Genomic DNA, 19,312 nt, shown 5'->3' with positions numbered 1-19,312 from the left:
TCTGCCTCCCAAGTGCTAGGATTAAAGGCGTGCGCCGCCACCCAGCAATATTATAGTTATTTGTATGTGTATACATATGTGTGTGGGCATGTATGTGGAGGTCAGAAGACAATTTTCAAGCATGGGTTCTGTCCTTCTACCATGTGGGTCCCAGTAATCTGACCGAGTTCATCAAGCACAGTAGTAAGAGCCTTTATCTTACCAACTGAGTCATCTAACCAGCCTTTTCTCCTTTCTCCTCCCCTTTCCTCGTCTCCTCTCCTCCCCTACCCTGTCCCTTTCTTCTTCTCTCCCCCCACTCCCCACCCCTCCCACCCCTCCACCCTCCCACCCCTCTTCTCCAACTTTCTCTGTTCTGAGCACATGCCTCAGTGGCAAAGTATGTGCCTAGCATGTGCGAGAATCTGGGTTTGATCCTCAAAATTAGAAAAACCAATCTAGTCTAGGTGAGTGCATGCACTCGGATGTCAAATGCTTCCCAACCAGCTGACATGATTACAGTATTAGATGCTACAAATGGCTCCACTGATTCGATTTCTCAAAGACCTATTCCAGAAAGCTGAGGATGAAACGATTTTCAGTTGCTATCTGCTTACCTCTGACTAAATTCTGCCTCCTCTAGACCCATTCCATGGTATGGGGGAACGCATCCCATGAGGACTAATTAAAGGAAATGATACTTTCAAAATGATACATTTGTGTGATGCAGAACTCGGAATCAGATACAAGGCAGTGAAGTAAGCTGAAGCCCTCAAGAACCAACCATCCGAATATGATACAGAGGAAGACAAGTGAAATACAGCTTGAGATACTCACGGGTAAATGATCAGGTGTGGACAGACTGACACTATCAAGACTCTCAGCACGGTCGCAGCTAAAAACGCCGTCATCTGATTCCTGCACAGAAGAGCAGAGTGAGGCGCTGTCAGCTTCTTCAAACGTCCCCTTTAAATTCCACTCATAGCTGTCACATGGACCTGCAGAATTGAAGCCGAGCATTGAAATCTGTGCCCACTGGCTGCATAGTCAAGGACTTAGAGTCTTCTTGGGTCGGGCGCCTTGAACCACACAGACTGCACTTCCTCTAACATTGGGAAGCGTTGTGAACAACTAACTGCACCCTGATTCGCTCTTATATTTCATTCTCATTCTGGCCATGGTGTCTGTAAGGAAGAGTTCAAATTAAGAATGTGGAAGAAGAATGCTGCATAAGGAAATATGGTTTCAGGTTTTCAAATGCCAGAACGCAAGTCAAATACATTTATTTGATGTGTTCTAGTAAACCGTGTACTGTCATTGACGGAGCCAGAGTTCTGAACAAAATGGATCACTCACTTGCATGCTGTCATACCGGGAGCATGCTGATGAGGGTATGTCTATCTAGTTGGGGATTTCTTTTTTCTCAGGTACAAAGGCATCTGCTTTCCTGGGGCTCTTTGTCCATCAAAAATCAAATTGGTTGCTAGGAATGGCAATACCTGCAGAATTTAGATGCCTTACCGTGTTTCCAGTCAATTCAGCCGAGCCACAGGGAATATTCAAGGCCTGTGCTGAGGAGAGCTGAATAGATTTTACACATGACAGACTGCAGTCCCTAAATCTTTTTGTTGGATAAAGCATTAATTTAAACTTCTTCACTCTTTGTGGCAACACAGGCAGGGAGAGTCAGTCAGATGCGGGTGGATTCACAATTTAAAAAAAAAAATTGTTAATGTCAAGCTCGATGAATCATTAAAACCACTGAGAGTAACAATTTCTCTGCATCTATAGAGAACCAGTAAAGGTAATCAGGGGTTGTAAACACAATGCCTGCAGTGGCAGACCTTCAAGAGGGAATAGGGTCGGCCGTGATAAAATCATGCAGTCTTCTTCATTGTCTCTTTATGTGCTATTTGTAACAAGAAATATGCCTTTTCTAAGGGAAAATGATACATAACTGCAATAATAAACAGCCTCTCAAACAAGTAGACAGTAGGTGGTGGGTTCTGTGATGTGGTAAATGAGAGAGCGCATTTCCAGGTCCGCATGAGAGATGCCTACCTGGGGCTAAGTCATTTTGGCTCAATGCTTTCACAGTTTAACCTACGGTAACCTGGCCAGTGCCTTGTTTACATATCCAGAAGCGTCCTGTACAGTACAGTACACATCCATTTATCACTTACTGATTTTGTTTACAAAGCAAAGGAAGCAGTTTTCAAATTACATTGGAACTTGAAGGCCACATTATACTGATGCAACAACACAGACAAGAATGGTCAGCATCAGGCACATGGATGGTTAACTGCCTGGGGTATCAAAATCTTATCTTCCCATGGCCAGGTGGTGGTGGTATACACCTTTAATCCCTGCACTCGGGAGGCAGAGCCAGGTGGATCTCTGTGAGTTCAAGGCCAGCCTGGTGTATAGATCGAGATCCAGGACAGGCACCAAAATCTACACAGAGAAACCCTGTCTCAAAAAAAAAAAAAAAAATCGCCGGGTGGTGGTGGCGCACGCCTTTAATCCCAGCACTCCGGAGGCAGAGCCAGGCGGATCTCTGTGAGTTCGAGGCCAGCCTGGGCTACCAAGTGAGTTCCAGGAGAGGCGCAAAGCTACACAGAGAAACCCTGTCTCGAAAAACCAAAAAAAAAAAAAAAAAAAAAAATCTTGTCTTCCCCATCAACACGATGCTCTTAACCAACCATGCATCACTGAGTGAACCAATAGCACAAGAAACCCTGGCAGCATGAGCTACAAGGGGGAAGTGACCTCTTAAGACGAACCTCAATAAGGCAACTCAAGGCAAGGCTTTCTGGTAGTATGGAGGAAATCCAGCTGCAGGAACTAATTTTTAAAAGGTCTGCTTTGGGGTCTGGCCCCTCTCTGCCATTATTGACCAGATGTTGTCCCTTAATTTGATGACTACAATTCCATGGGACATTTTTGCTCCAGGTCCCTTGGGTAACAGGCATCCTCTCTGTTTGTGTACTCTCTGGTTCCCCAGGCTCGGGGCTGGCACATGGCTCTAATCTTAACAGGCTTTCTCTTGCCTCCTCATCTCCTGCTAGCACCCACACGATACTGGTCATCATAGTCTCATTCTGGGTTTATATTTACTTTTTTTTCCCATTGAGTGCCTTTATTGGTCATTTGTGTCTCTCTGTTTAGTAGACATTTGCTATTTACTTGCTAAACAGTTCCTGTGTTTTCCTATAGTTCAGTGTTAGGTTTTTAAGATTCAGTCTACTTTTAATTGTGTATCTGAATGTAAGTCTGTGTTGGATATGAACATGTGAGTGCAGGTACCTGCAGAGGCCAGAAGACGATGTTGGATTCCCTGAATCCAGAATTATATAGGCAATTGTGAGCTCCCAGACATGGGAGCTAAGAACTGAGTTTGGGTCCTCTGCAAGAACAGAAAGCATTCTTACCTGCTAAAAGAGGTCTCTAGGCCCACTGGTATTGTTTTAAATGATAGACGATGACAAAGAAGCAATGTATTTTTAAAACACCTTATTGTATGATGGTGTTCATCTACTGGGAGCAAATGATGTAGGAGGAGGCAAGCTAACGACATACAAAAGAACTTAAATATATAATGCCATATGAAGGCTAGGGAGAAAAACAAACACTTGGGGGATATAGGGACCATGATTTGGCCATATAAAGGACATTCAATTTTCATTTTTTGGTGAGTGTCACAATGAAGAAGTATAGACAAGAAGGTGGGTTGGCACCTGGGACTTTGAGGAAGAGTGGTCCAGGATGAAGGAAGAGTTGTGTGTAAAGGGACTGAGAAGAGCATGCTGTTGATGCAATTAGACAGGCGTCTGGGGATAGAAAGCAGAACTTAAGGGTTGGGGATTTAGCTCAGTGGTAGAGCGCTTGCCTAGCAAGCACAAGGCCCTGGGTTCGGTCCTCAGCTCCAGAAAAAAAAAAAGAAAGAAAGAAAGAAAGAAAGCAGAACTTAAAAGGTTATAAACATTTCTCTAATTGGGAAGAATTCAAGATTCTTACATGTATGTATATATGCATGAGTGTGTGTGTGTGTGTGTGTGTGTGTGTGTGTGTGTGTGTGTGTGTGTGTAGACTTACCAAATACTTTTTATTTTTGTTTGTTTGTTTGCTTGGGTTTTGTTTGTTTGTTTGTTTGTTTGTTTGTTTTCCAAGACAGGGTTTCTCTGTGTAGCTTTGAGCCTTTCCTGGAACTCACTCTGTGGCCCAGGCTGGCCTCGAACTCACAGAGATCCACCTGCCTCTGCCTCCAGAATGCTGGGATTAAAGGTGTGCACCACCACCGCACCCAGCACTTACCAAATACTTGATAACAGTGGGGAAATCTTGCCTGCTACAGCTCAACAGAATAATTCAGATACGTCGTACCACTTTATATGCTTCTTTGGCAAAGAAAATTAGTTATAAAAAAGTAAGTATTTCTCTATCAAGTCAAAGAAATAATTAGATAGGAGAGGGTCATAAATGAATAGTAATCATCTCAAGGATTTATTTACTGATTTAGAATTAAAAGCACAAATAACTGCTTTAGCCACATCCTCCTAAAGTTGCTCAGTCAATATTTTCTTTTTAAAGCAAATACAAAATCACGACCTGCTCTGTAAGAATTTCAACACTTGGACTCTACGCTGGCTTTGTTTGAAATCTAGTGGTCTCACCTTAAAACCTCTCTTGGGCTGGGTGGTGGTGGCGCTGCCTTTAATCCCAGCACTCGGGAGGCAGAGCCAGGCGGATCTCTGAGTTCGAGGTTAGCCTGGGCTACCAAGTGAGTTCCAGGAAAGGCACAAAGCTACACAGAGAAACCCTGTCTCGGAAAAAAAAAAAAAAAAAAAAAAAAAAAAACAAAAAAACAAAAAAAACAAAAAAAAAAAAAACAAAAAAAAAAACCTCTCTTGGAGACAGTGCTCAGCCTACAGTGGGGAGAAGCACCTTCTCTTCAAGTCACTCATGTAGAAGTGTTCTAAGTCTTGCAGAATAGCTTGGGAAAGGTCTTTAATAGATTTCTTTTTATGATATGAAATCAATATAAAGCATTTGTTAGATTTTTCTCACATTCATACTTTGACGTGTGGATGTGCTAAAGACCCTTGAACAATCACTATGATGAGAAAAGGAGACAGACACTGGTCAGGTAGGACAGAGATCCCAAAGCAACAGTTCCACAGGTATCCCTGACAGAAAACAGGGATGCCAGAAGAGCGCTGGTTCCTGGTTCTTTGCTGTCTCTCCTCCTGAGAGTACCCCTCCCAAGAAGCTAGATAGCCTAACAGCCGCTGATACCCATCCCTGGACCTGCTCCTGCCATCCAAGAGTTCCTCCTTTTCTCTCTCAAGCTCCCCACGTATGAATCTACAACAAACCTTCTTCCTACAATGCTCCCTCTGTGGTCCTTGAATTTCACTCTTCAAAGTCATGAGACAAAAACCCACTAGTCATTGACCCAGTAGACTTTGTGTATGATGGTGAGTATCCAGTACCCAAATTCTTCAGTTAAAGCCCACCTGAAGTTAGAGGAAAGGCCTCAGTAAAAGCTTTGTGTAATTCTATGCATCCAACAAGTTAATTTCTAAGTTAAAGTCTACCTAACAAAAAAAGGCCTTCATCAAACTCCGGTTCAACCCACTCTCAGCAGTTCTTCCATCAATCCTATAAAGTATGTCAGATTAGAAGCATGACATTACCCCATCCCAGGGAACCACTCTGGCTATCCAGTACCTCTGCTTTTTTCTATTAAGCTCCACCTATGAATCTACAATGAAGTTTCTTCCTAAAACCCACCCTCTGTGGCCCATGAACTGCACTGTTTGAATTCCCAGACAAGATCCAGAGGCTACTTACTCAGTGAGTGTTTTGTGTGACTGAGTACTGGGCACCCTAACTCATGGGTTAAAGCCCCCATGAGTTGAAAAAGAAGGTCTCATTGAACTCAAGTGTACCTCTGTTTCTTGTATTAATAATTAGAGAAAGCCTGAAATGTATAGTTGGGTATTTGAGTAGGAAAGGGGAGGGAAGGAGAGAGAAGGGGAGAAAGGGCAGATAAAAAGGAAGAAGGAAGAGAAAAATTGTCAACCTGCTTTGTTTTCACCAATCTCGTTCCATTTTTCTTTTATACACTTCGACCCCATTACTGAAGTCACCGTGTTATAATTTCTTTCATGACAACGCGAAAACAATTCGGGAGGATTGAGGCTGTGAGAGAGATTAGGATACTATCCCCATGCAGTATGTCTGCAGTAGTAAGTGGGAAGGGAGGCACCTTAGGACGTTACTATGAATGCTTTTCAATGAGTGTTTTGTTTTTTGGGTGTTTTTGTTTTTGTTTTTGTTTTTTTATCTACAGCTAAGTGAAAATCCTAAACAATATTGGAAATTACTCTCTCTGACACAAAATTTTTGAGACCTCATAACTGGAAGGAACTGTTATCACACTCAGAAATCTGGAAGACTTGATTGAGATTTCCCAGCAGTGAGGGTTGCATTTGCTGTGTAGCACCTGTCAATCAGACATGTCGGGGTTCTACTCCAGGGTTCCATGATGAGGGCCAATCATTTGTACATGCAAAATGTATGGGGGCTGTTATGTTTCTGAAATCTACCTGTTGGCAACACCGTATTAGTCCTAATACAATATAAAAGTAGTTACAATTTGTAACCTGTTTTTATGTTTAAAACAATAGTTACAATTTGTACTGCAGTCAGAGGATCATGAATGGTCTTGTTCCTATACTGCTACAATGTAACAAATGTTTTAATCCTAACTTAACACAAGGTAACAGCATCAAGAGGTGGAGTTTTAGGGGAATAATTATGTCAAGGAGGCTAGTAAGTATTTTCCTTCCAAGAACCTCTCATCCCTGCCCAAATTCCTTCTCATTCTGCTGTGAGGTTACAGTGAACAAGGTCTAGAAGCAAGTCTCTCCAGACACAGAATATAATGGGATCTTAATCTGGGGCATCCATGCTCCAAAATAATGAGAAGTATTTTTCCTGCTGTTAATAATCCACCCAGCTGGGCGGTGGTGGCGCACGCCTTTAATCCCAGCACTTGGGAGGCAGAGGCAGGTGGATCTCTGTGAGTTTTGAGGCCAGCCTGGGCTACAGAGTGAGTTCCAGGAAAGGCTCCAAAGCTACACAGAGAAACCCTGTCTCAAAAATAAAACAAAACAAATAATAATAATAATAATAATAATAATAATAATAATCCACCCAGTCCATGGTATTTTGCAGCCTGAAGGGAGTCAGACATAGAATAATCATATTTTGGATCAAAATATTTAAAACGACAGTATAGTAATTATACATGGGCCCAGAAACTCAAAACAAAAAGCAGATTACTGGAGTTAAGAGTAGAAAATTGCAAATAATTAATTTATAAGCTACATTTTATGATGATATAAATGAGAAATAACTGAATTAGCTACTGACTCAGGAAAGATCACTTAAAGAATAAAACGGCAAAATCTAATTTGCTGTTTTGAGGGAAGAACTGTGAGGAATGTTGGGTATAATGACCTTCCTACAAATGAAAGTTGATTTCCTACAGTTAGTAAAGTAGAGAGCTTAGGAGCGTGCCTCCACAGACCTTGGGTTTTGGCCAATCAGACGAGTGTTTTAGAGGAAATATTCTACGTCGAGATTTATACTATAGGCTAAGATACCCGGATAACCACTCATAACCCAAGTACACTGAATAGTAAGCCTGTACCTGCCATCTTTCTGTGTTGTTTTCACGTCCTGTTCTCCCTCTCACTGCCGCAATGCTGACCAGGCAGCCAGGGCACAGTCAGGGACTTGGGTTGCTTATCAAAGGGTAAGCCAGCAGCTCTCAGGGAGAAGACCTTGCAAGTGCTTAGTGGCAGGGTGCTCACCTTGCATGCACAAAGCCCTGGGTGCAAGTGTTGCCACCACAAAAATAACAATAAAGATAAGCTAGTGGAGCTACAGAGAGATGAAGGTTAAAAATGAAGGTAGACTGAGCAATTCTAGGGACGTGGATCAAGGCAGGTAAAACATAGGTGAAGAGATTCCGAAGACAGGGAAATCTCTAAAGGAGAAAAAGAACAATTGGGGAGCTTTTAAGGTCTTGGCATTGATTTTTTTGTCAAGGATTTAGTCATGAAAGAAGGAGAGGCAGAAGAAACCAGGCTGGTTGTAGGGGATGAGGCAAGTGTCTAGTACCAAAGGTGGCAGAGCTCAGAATGGCAGCTGGGAAGAACCGTTCTTACCCATGGCTGGTGACATCCAGATCCCCCAGTTAAAAACACATCTGTGGGATGTGAATGTTAACATCTCAGGTGTTACAGATTAAAAATAAACTCTTAAGAGGGGAAAAAAAATCCCTGGAGGAAAGTGTTACCACAGTGGGATTCGGTTGTGAGTTGCAGTGGGCTGTATCTCAGGTCAACTGGTAAGCAATCCTGGGGAGGACTTTTTTTTAAAATACATAGTCCCAAGACTCACCAGAAATTACCCATTTGATGAAAAGCCCATTGCTACAAACACGTTTACCATTCCTTACAATTTCGTGGGTGGCTGGTTTAATTTCCTGGAGTTTTCTCACCTATAGAACATGACTAATGAGTAGCTGGTTTATAGTGTCAGACTTTGCATTCCAGGTCTTCTAAGGACTGATAATTCCAACACCTTCCTGCCATTCATGAGGATTAGCTATCCCAGGATGCATCACAGCTACAGCAGAATAAAGCCACAACCTGAAGTCTGCACTGCTCTGATTCCTCTCCCCGCCTCTCCTGTGCCCTTTCTCTCATGCTGCCACGCTTTCTCACCTCCACCGAAGGATTATTTTAACATTCATTCATTCATTCATTCATTCATTCATTCATTCATTCATTTAGAGCGTGTGTGTGTGTGTGTGTGTGTGTGTGTGTGTGTGTGTGTGTGTGATACATACTTGCCATAGCAGGTATTTAAAGATCAGAGAAAGACAACTTGCAGGAGTTGGTTGTCTCCTTTTACCTTGTGGGTTCTGGAATCAAACCCAGGTTCACCATGTGAGGTGGCAAGAGCCTTTACTTGCTGAGCTATGTAAACGGCCTCCCTCCGCCATGTCATGAGACATCAAGAAATCCGTTTGATCTTGGCTGACCCACATCCAGAACTGTAAGAGACTGACTTCTTCATAAATTTAATTGAAGCGAACAAGCAAACGTTTGCTGAGAGTAAAATTTAACCAGATTATTCACACAAAGCGAGATGATAAATTCGGGGTGAGGGACCAAGCTGCACTGTTTGCCTTTGGAGTCATCACATGAATGATCCCCGCAAAGATGGGTAAAAGGTGAATCCATGGAGGGCACCCTCCTTCTTGATGGTGAGCGCGGGCAGTGTTTGGCTCTTTCCTTATTGAGTGACCACATCCTGCAAAACGCCTACCTACTACTCTAAAAGAAGTCTCTCGATGCCTATTTTGACATACAACAATTTGAGGGAAATTGTTAGGGTATGTTTGTTCATCTAGTGATCAGATTTTACCAAAAGCCTCCCTCACAATCGAGGACATGTTGACATGGCATACACAGTTTTATAAGCTATAATTTCTCCAATTAGGTTACAAAAACATCCCGTTCCATAACTAAGTGTCTAATTTGATTTTGGTTTTGTATTTATGGCTACATAGTATTTCTCTGACTAATTGTACTATAAATATTTAAGTAAATTTCTAAAAGAGGATGCTGGGCTCGTTTCAAAGAAACATACTCAGAGGAAACACATGTAAATCACAGAATCATTTTACCATAATTTTATATTGTTGAACACAACTTTAGGATGAGTCCCTAAAGGTAGAATAATGACATTTCCAAACACTTTGCCAGTTTGGCTGCCAGAGAAGCCCTGCCAATTTGTGTCTTTTTTTTTTTTTCCAAGACAGGGTTCTCTGTGTAACTTTGGAGCCTGTCATGGATCTCGCTCTGCAGACCAGGCAGTCCTCAAACTCACAGAGATCTGCCTGTCTCTGCCTCCCACGTGCTGGGATTAAATGCCTGCACCACCACCGCCCGGCCCATTTATGTCTTCGATGGTGCTCTTGGATATATTTTTACCATACCTTTGCTAATAATGCAGGATGTATTTATTTTATTTTATTGTAAATTTGTCAGCTATTCAAATTAACAATTACTGTTAACATACATACATTACCTATTTTGCACGAAACATCATTCCAGTGTTTCAGGTGAGTGACAGACAGGATTCCAGCCAGAACAGTGCCTGACATTCTCTGGTCTGGGTATATATGCTTAGTTGTGAACATGATGAGAACCCACTCAGGTGATCACACTCACAGGCATATGGAATGTAGCAAAAAGGATTTGCAGCCGGGCGGTGGTGGCGCACGCCTTTAATCCCAGCACTCGGGAGGCAGAGCCAGGCGGATCTCTGTGAGTTCGAGGCCAGCCTGGTCTCCAAAGCGAGTTCCAGGAAAGGCGCAAAGCTACACAGAGAAACCCTGTCTCGAAAAACCAAAAAAAAAAGGATTTGCATATGAACCAGTGACCTGATTGGGGGTCAGCGGGGGTGGGAGGGGGGATGGGCTATGTCCTAACCATACAAGCCCATCAAACTGGGCCTAGGGCAGTGGTTCCAAACCTCCCTAATGCTGTGACCCTTTAATACAGCTCTTCTCATTGTGGTGACGCGCAGATATAAAATCATTTTAGTTGCTACTTGATAACTGTCATTTTGATACTGCTATGAATGATAATGTAACTACCTGTGTTTTCCAATGGTCTTAGGCAACCCTGTGAAAGGGTCATCTGAGCCGGGCAGTGGTGGCGCACGCCTTTAATCCTAGCACTTGGGAGGCGGAGGCAGGCAGATCTCTGTGAGTTCGAGGCCAGCCTGGACTACAGAGTGAGTTCCAGGAAAGGAGCAAAGCTACACAGAGAAACCCTGTCTCGAAAAACCAAAAAAAAAAAAAAAAGAAAGAAAGGGTCATTCGACTATGAGGGGTGGTGACCCCCATGTTAAGAACCACTGCCTAGAGGTTATAGAATAAGGATGAGAGGGATTCAGTGTGAGAAAGATCTTTTGTGTGGAGTTAGGAGTACATGGTATGGAAAGCACAGTGGTACACGGTTCTTGGGATGTCAATCTAAGAAGTCGAATTCTACTATCAACAAGATGAGCTTGGAATGGGGTGTGCCACCACAGAAAGCTAAGAGACAGGAGCTGAGCTGAATGGACACTTTGAGTCCAGCCTGTGGGACCCTGAGCGATGAGTATGGCCAAGGTGTCCAGCACTTCTGACACTCCGCGTTCTAAGCTAGCACGTGTGAGTGGCTTACCCTGGTGTGCTGGGGATAATTCCTCACACAACAGAAAACTAACCCTGTATACCATCTCATTAGCTGTTGTTATTATTCATATCACCTGGGGGGGGGAGGGTGAAGCACAAAGAGATTCGATAATAAAGCCAAGGTGGTAGAGGTAGACTCTCGAGCCAGAACGCAAACTCCAACATCTGCACATTTGGAACCCTGCATCACGTTTCCTCGCTCTCGCAGTATTACCTCACTGCTTACAACTGGTTTCCTTCTTTCCTGCTCAGCCTCCCTCCCACCCTCTCCTTCCCTGCTTCCCTGTCCCCTTTCCTCTTTTCCAAAACAGGGTCCTGATACTCATTCTCTCTCTCTCTCTCTCTCTCTCTCTCTCTCTCTCTCTCTCTCTCTCTCTCTCTCTCTCACACACACACACACACACACACACACACACACACACACACACACACTTTCCCTTCTTTCCCTTCCCTCCCACCCTGCTTTCTTTTCTTCGTTGTTCTTCCTCCCATCCTTTCTATCGGGTTGTCGTGGTAATTCTCTCAAAAGCCTTCTACCCTCCTGCATTATCTGCTCACCTCCACCCTGACGGGTGTGTTGAGATTCAACACTGATCCCCGGTGTGGAAACCACTACACTTGCTTCCTTTGTCACTGCCCCAGCCTTGTGACTTGCAGTACATTTGGACTTAGGATTGTTCACCAGAGCACAACATAATTGGCAGAAAATCAATGGTAGAATAAAAGGGTTTCTGAACAATGCATGGGGTTTTGTTTACTTGGATTTTTTCCTTTGTGTGTTTGTGTGTTGTTTGTTTTTTCAGTGTTTCGAGTCAAACCCAGGGCCTCATTCAAGCCAGGCAAGCACTCTCTTACTGAGTTACACCCACAGCCCCTACAATTTTAGGTTTAATCACATGTTACTGGACATCTTTATCATAACAAAGTGGGATTCATTAACCCCCCAATATATATGAAAGAGATGGCTTAAATATATACTACTGTGTTTTACACATCAATATTAGTACTTATATATTAGTGACTTAAGTCCATTGATTTGCAACCCATCTATTGGTTGAATATAGGATGCTTTGAATGAATATGTATACGAAGTAGAAGTCATTCCTCAGTATTGTGAGGAATTGGTTCCAAGAACCCTCTCTGTCCTAAAATCCACCAATGTCTGTGTCTGTGGAAGCACACAGGATTCCACGTAGCCCACTAGTGCCCTCCCACAGTTTATGATGGATGGCCTCTGCATTCTGTGTAATGCCAAATGCCATGCGAACGTGATGCTCGTAGTTGTTACCCTGTCTTGCTTAAGGAACACAAGCCATTTTCCCCTGAATATTTTCAACCTGTGTTTGGTCGAATCTGTGGCTGTGATGCCAGCTAATATGGAGGGCTGACTGCTGCCTTATAATGAAACAAAGCAGAGAGGCATGAAATGGGGAAATGTATGCAGATGAAATCCCTCATTAACACAGGAAAACTCAAGTGGAATCTTAGACAATAAAAATCTGCAATGTGAAAATTTGCCTGGCTTCGTGACATTCCTCTGACATGAAGGTTGTCACATTGAAGAGCATTCCTGGAGAAGTACATGAAAGAAAAGGACTACCGCAGAATGCAGGTGCGTCTGTCACTGAGGGGTTAGAAGAGGCTAGATGGCTGGCTGCCTGAGACCATCACTCACTTCCTAATTTAGTCAGCAACACAATTTGGAACACAAACTGCCTTTCAGGTGTTGTGTAGAACACTGATGTGGGGACAGGAAAACCCCTACCACTGGCAATTATAGCTCAGGTGGTTTGGAGAAAGCTAGAGAGGGCAGAGAAGGGATGCAATGGCCAGACTAAGAAACAGTCCAGGCAGTGCAAGATAAGAAAGGGGCTTCTCTCTCCAGAGCCTCACCTGCATATTGTGGGATAATCTCAAAAGAAAAAACCACAGTAGAGTCTCCAAGCTTAGCTCCTCATTCGACACCCAGAACTGCATGGCTTCTGTGGGCCCCCTAGAGGGTTTGGGCCTCACAGTGGGTAAACAAAGTCAAACCTGAGGTTTATCACCTAAAATAACGAAATTTTGATTAAGTAAAATAACAATGACTCGGACTTCCGGGAAGGAAAACAAAACAAGAATACACCTTTCTGGGAGTCGCCTTGCCCCTACTAAGCTGACACCATCACAACCACAACTGCCTGGGAACTAATGACGTTTCACAGCTAGCCTAGGGAAAGAAAGGAAAAAGTAAATAAATAAAGGAGGGAGGAGGCAAGGAGGGGGAGGGGAGGAAAGAAAGAAAGAAAAGGAAGGAAGGAAGGAAAGAAAGAAAAGAAAGGAAGGAAGTGTAAAGATATTCATGCCTCCTGCTGCTTAGGAAATTGTTCCATTTATTAAATATTTGTGGTGGATCCATAACATGACAGCCATCAACTATTTAGACACTTGCTGGAAAAAGCAAATCTATTTCTGACCCTGCTGTCGAACTAACAAACAGTGAAGGAGAGCATGACAGCAAATGAAGCCCACCAGCCTCACTGGGACCCAGAGAAGGGTCTAAGTGCAGAAGTCCCTCCAATTCTAAAATATTGTTATGCTCCGGAGTTCATCCGGCCAGTCGTGCATTTTTACAGTCTTCCAAAGCACTCTTAACTCCAATTCTCTTTATACAGTCTTTAATGCAACACGTGCCGCACTTAATTTAAACACATAGCCATTAGCTATCATAATTTTGCACAGGCAAAGGCTTCCTCTCCCTCTACCTCCATTATAATTTTCTATGCTTTAGTGTCCTGACAACTGAAATGAAGACGCCAGGAAGATAGCTCTGTGGGTAAGTCACATGCTCCTAGGGAACGGCACCTAAAATACACAGTATAGGGAAAATATGAATATTTACGAAAGGTTTTTTGCTAAATATTGATTGAAGATATAAATTTTCACAAAAAGCATTTGTTGTTTTTCTTTTGAGTTAGTTTCATTTTTAACTAATGTACAAATGAATCAGGAAAAAAAAGAAGAGAAATATATTGTATGCACCATGCTGCCAATTACTGTTTGGAACTATTTTGTTAAACAGGACTTATCCTTAACATAAGGGCTCTGGAGAAATGTATGACAGGGCCACTATCTCCTTTTTCTCTCATGTGCACGTGCATATGTTATGCGCGTGTGTAAATGCATGTTCATATGGTCATATGCATGTCCACGTGTGAAGATATGCATACATGTGTGTGGAGGCTTTGTACTGACATTGGGAGTATTACTCTATCATTCTTCCCCTTTATTCTTTGAGGCAGCGTCTCTCAGTCAAACCTAGAAGTAGCAGATAGGGCTAGTGTCCATAGCCAGCTGGGTCCCGCCTTCCCAGGCTGGGATTGCAGGGACTTGGCTAATGGTGTGCCCACCCGATATTTGCATGGATTCTGGGACTCCAAACTCTAGTCTTCTCACTTACACAACAAGCAGTTTAACCACGGAGCTGTCTCCCCAGCCCATCTTATCTACCCTTTTAAATGATGAGCTCAACATCCATGAAGTTGTTCTCTGGTTCATGATATCCTTGCTGACATACATTCCATAGAAGGCACTAACACTTCTTAGGATATCTTGAATAAAATATTTGAAATCTTAAATTGAGTCTGTGTTTTCAGAATTTGTACATTCAACAATTTTTAGGTCAAACTGTTTATTCCATTATTATAATTGAGATCTAAACAACTGACTGAGGAATACAATGTCCTGCCCACTGACTGAGATTTGTGGACCATCTGAATGACATCATTGGCTTGATAACAAATCCCATGCCTTGCTCCTTGATGCATGAAAATATGACTGAAGAGTAGCAACTACTTTGAGTTGATTCCTGTTTCATTCCTGTATAACTCCTACACTAAATATTGTGTATTAATGTAGATGAAAGCAAGAATAACATCTGATCGATAACAGTTTTGAGTTATGGCACCTGGTAGTACAGATGTTAATGTGAGTTTTCATTAGCCTGGATCACCTTAAGAATGTAGCATAGCTGAAAATGGTGAAATCTGGCCCATGCTTTCTAACCCTGATGTTACTATCCGTTCTTGTAAATCCCAGCCCTTCCCATTTCTAGAAATGTGGGGTCATTTGCTAAAAACAGCGTATTTCCACTACAGATATGAAGCTGCCCACTTATATCATGGAGGAAGCTATCAAATATTAATTTTTCCTTCGTATATTTTATGAGACTTGAGAGGACTGTACATAAGCATCTAAAATGGTAGCAAGTCACTTTCAGACAATAAAGGAACATAAAACTTTATAGATGGAAGCAATATACTGTATTTTTAAGTTATCTAATGTTGAGAATATGCGTGTTTGGTACATAATCTTCAGGAACTTGAAGTATACTTGGCAATTTTGACTGCACCCGAGTAGTGAGTTATTTGCACAGGTCACGTGACCATTTCTTGCTGCAATGCTTGCTCGAAGTGTGCTTTTCGATGTCATCACCATTCACGCTGAAAGTGTTATCTCTGAAGTAATTTGTTCACGTTAATTGCTACACTCCCCACCATCCTAAGACCCCCCTGAAAAGCAAAGCAGTGATGCACCCGGCGAATTTAACTGCAGATAATGAACTGGTTAAATGGTAAATATTTTAGCACGTGGTTTACGTGTGTAGTACTGTGTTTGCTACATTGCTCATGCTAAATCTAACCGGCTAAGATAGCTATTATGAAAATAAATTATTCCCCGTCAAAGTTATTTAAACCAGAGGTAAAGAGATAACGGAATGGAAAATCTCATTTGCATTATAGCAATAATAGCAAAACTAAAACATTATGATGATTCTCCTGCTTCACAAATGACAACAGAAATGGTGTTCAGGACGACAGTGTCGTCTTCAAAGCACACATAATGAAAAATATTTTAATTTGAGAAATTGCCTCGAGCAAAATAGGATGATAGTTGTGATGGGCTTTTTTCTTATAAAGGAAAGCCGTATAAAACAAGTGCTCTATTTCAAACAAAGAAAAATGCTTCAAATATGTGTGTGCATATATAAAAAATTATTAAATTTAAAATAAATAACCTTAATATTAAAGCAATTATTTTTTTAGCTTGCTTAGAACGGATAGTCTTCTATTCATTAGACAGATTATCAAGGTAAGAAAATGACTGAATTAGTAAACTGTGGTCTAAAGGTCCTTATTCCATGTGTCCAAACACGATCTAGTTGCTCTCTACTCATAGCCTGGGCATGCATCTCCAGCACTTTCATTTTTTTAACCTACCAATACATTAAAAAATGCTTCTTTTCCTTTTTTCATCTTACTCAGCACGCTATTAACCACTACAACATGGGGAGAAAAATGAAATCAAACACTGAGCAAAAGAAGACAAAACAATACTAGTTATCTGCACTACAAACCTAACATTTACATCTTAAGCTGGCTGCCATAGCTTACTGGAGAGCTTTGGAAGGCCTGTATCATCTTTCATGCTTTTCCTCTCTTTTGCCTTCAGTACCACACACACACACACACACACACACACACACACACACACACTTTTCCCATAGACTGCAGTAGAAGCTGCTACAGTTGTCTCCTTTTTATAAGCCAAGCAGACGTCTGCCAGTGCCTGATAGGAAATGCTGATGAAGAAAGGGTTTATCTACTTTCCATCCAAAGGATGTGAGCCATTAAGGACATTATAAAAAAGCAACAACAATATACTCTGCTTTTATTCAGAACCTTTCCCTTAGTGATTATTAAAAGGATGATATTTTTAGCTAAAGAAAGCAAAATGCATCCGCAGCAGCTGGTTTCCAAGGAAACAGAATAATTTAAAACCATGTGGAACTCTGCTCTCTAATTTTCATCAATCCCCTTTCATTCCTAGAGGTAGCTTTGTTCAGAATTTATAATTCCTTTTTCAAGAATGTAGCTGCATCGATTTATTGTCTGTAACACATTCCAGTAGCTGAATATGTATTTATTCTTATATATCACCTTAAGTTCCATGAAGGTGGGAAGCGTGAATTAATTGCAATTACCATTTTGTTTGAAAATCAAAAATTACTTTTAAAAAAACATTAACAATTAAAAACACAGAAAAATTTTAGCATTACGTCATCATTTTTGAAATTAAGAAATAGTTCAAAACAAACCACAGAAGAGACCAACATAACACCTGAGAGTATAAAGACATTAAGTATATTCAGTGTGTTTAGAAAGTTCAAAGTAGGTGTTCATTAACTTGAATAATCTTTCCGCAATATCCAGCAGTATTTCTTTCCCATTTAATTTCTTAAGAATCGCTATGTTTGTACCAACTCATTCAGAGGTTTGCACAACCCACCTTCCAAATCAAAGCAAAAACAAGACCAATTTTTTCTTAAAAAATTATAATGACTCTTAGTAGTTTTTAATTCATTCAAAGGCATCAAAAATACATATGAATGAATTATTTACACCACTATTATGCTTCTGTTTTATTCCAGTCAACAGGTATCAATTAGCTGCCAATGTGTCCACAACTGTACTATTTTCTTAAGAGCTCAAAAGTAATGAGATCCTCTCAGCCCTAAATGGTCATATATATTAAAATCAACAGAGAGGCTAGTGTTGTGCATTTAAGTTACTTTTCTGTCTTTATTACTAAAATATGTCATTTATTCCACACTGTTAAAAAAATCTTTCTTGATTGTCCTAAAAGAAAATAAAACATAATTTGCAACTAGCAAAGTCAAAACTTGAGGAATATTAAAAAAAAAAACCACACACACACACACACACACACACACACACACACACACACACACACACAACTGTCGTAAGTCTATCGCTAGCAATACGTGTTGGAATTTCTTAACCTTGACGCATCTGGTTCATTAATGAAACTTCTCTGTCAGACACTACTTTTCGCAGCAAAGTCTCATCCTTCCCAATTAGACTCCTGTGCTTTTAAAGTGAAAACAGTCCCGCGCATGTTGACAGCTCTCTATTGATGGTTACTTCATTTCCCCACCACACGTAAGCTTCAAATCTGCTGACTAAAACGCTGCAGCTGCTCGGGGCATGAGATGCATCCAGAGAAGAGAGCTTGCATGCACACAGACCGTTCGTTCCAAGTCAAGACTAAAGAAAGCTGCAAACTGAAAAATGATTTTCATAAGCTCCTTACTGGGTGGGAAGTATAAAGACCCCACACTAAATCCTGTGCGTACAGAGAAGGCTCCATTTTCTCAGGACCTGTGGAATCTATCAAGCTTTTTTCCCATGCCTCCTTTGGTTTCCATGAACACGAGCCTTGATTAAAAACACAAAGACGCACGATTTTATCCATCGGTTTTGCTCAGTAACGTTTGCTTAGATGGCTATCAGAAGAAGCCATGCCTCTGGTGTTTCCGTGCGTTTTCGTGTTTAAATCAGGGAAGGGTTTTGCAGCCACGAAGAACTGCTCACTAAAGCTGCCCGCAGTCTAGCTAGGGACCGCTTTAGCCAAGCGCCTTCAGGATTCCCACACCCTAAAGGATGCTACTACTAGAACCGAGCGTTTTCATTTTTAAAAAAAGAAAGGAAATTCTCTTTTCTTCTTCTTAGTATTATTATTTTTGCTCTTACCTGTAAATGTGGTCTCAGTACTTGGGCTCCGGCAGAACACACTGAAGAGTGACTCACTCCGCCCTCAGCCATCCATCAGGCCGCAGCCAACCAATAACAAAAGCCAGATCCTGGCGTCCTCCAGCTCTTACTGCCTGCCTGCTCCCAGCCCTTGCTCCCTCCCACCCTGAGCTTTTAGAGGACAAATCCCTGCAGCAGAGGGAGGAAGGAAAAAAGAAATATGGAGAGACGAACTGAGAAGAAAGATTTCAAAGAACAGCCAGCTGGAGTCAAAAGTCTTGTTTTGGGTGTAGAGAAACGGGGTTAATCTATGCCTCGCCCATCACAAATCAAAGCAAACACTTGAAAAAACCCTAGATAAATTGCCTGTTTCCCCTCACTCCATTGATTTTTTTTTCCTTTAGAGGAAAAA

General features: G+C 41.7%; 1 protein-coding gene across 3 annotated transcripts in view; it reads right to left on the bottom strand.

Annotated features, from left to right (window-relative positions):
- The window catches only part of Csrnp3 (cysteine and serine rich nuclear protein 3), a 202,714-nt gene extending 183,690 nt beyond the window's left edge, over nucleotides 1–19,024 (bottom strand). The window contains exons 1-2 of one of the 3 annotated variants that reach the window (XM_052726303.1): nucleotides 18,901–19,024; nucleotides 817–977 (exon numbers count right to left, since the gene is read on the bottom strand). The gene's annotated coding sequence lies outside the window, so the exon portion shown is untranslated. The remainder of the gene's footprint in view (nucleotides 1–816; nucleotides 978–18,900) is intronic. The other 2 variants (XM_052726299.1, XM_052726300.1) reach the window with 2 other exon arrangements.
- Between the last annotated feature and the right edge of the window lie 288 nt (nucleotides 19,025–19,312).

This window comes from Peromyscus californicus, unplaced genomic scaffold (genome assembly GCF_007827085.1).
Source record: "Peromyscus californicus insignis strain IS unplaced genomic scaffold, ASM782708v3 Scaffold_7__1_contigs__length_154581171, whole genome shotgun sequence".
Lineage (NCBI taxonomy): Eukaryota > Metazoa > Chordata > Mammalia > Rodentia > Cricetidae > Peromyscus > Peromyscus californicus.
The sequence above is the reverse complement of the archived record's forward strand: the minus strand, read 5'-3'. Positions and strand labels throughout refer to the sequence as shown.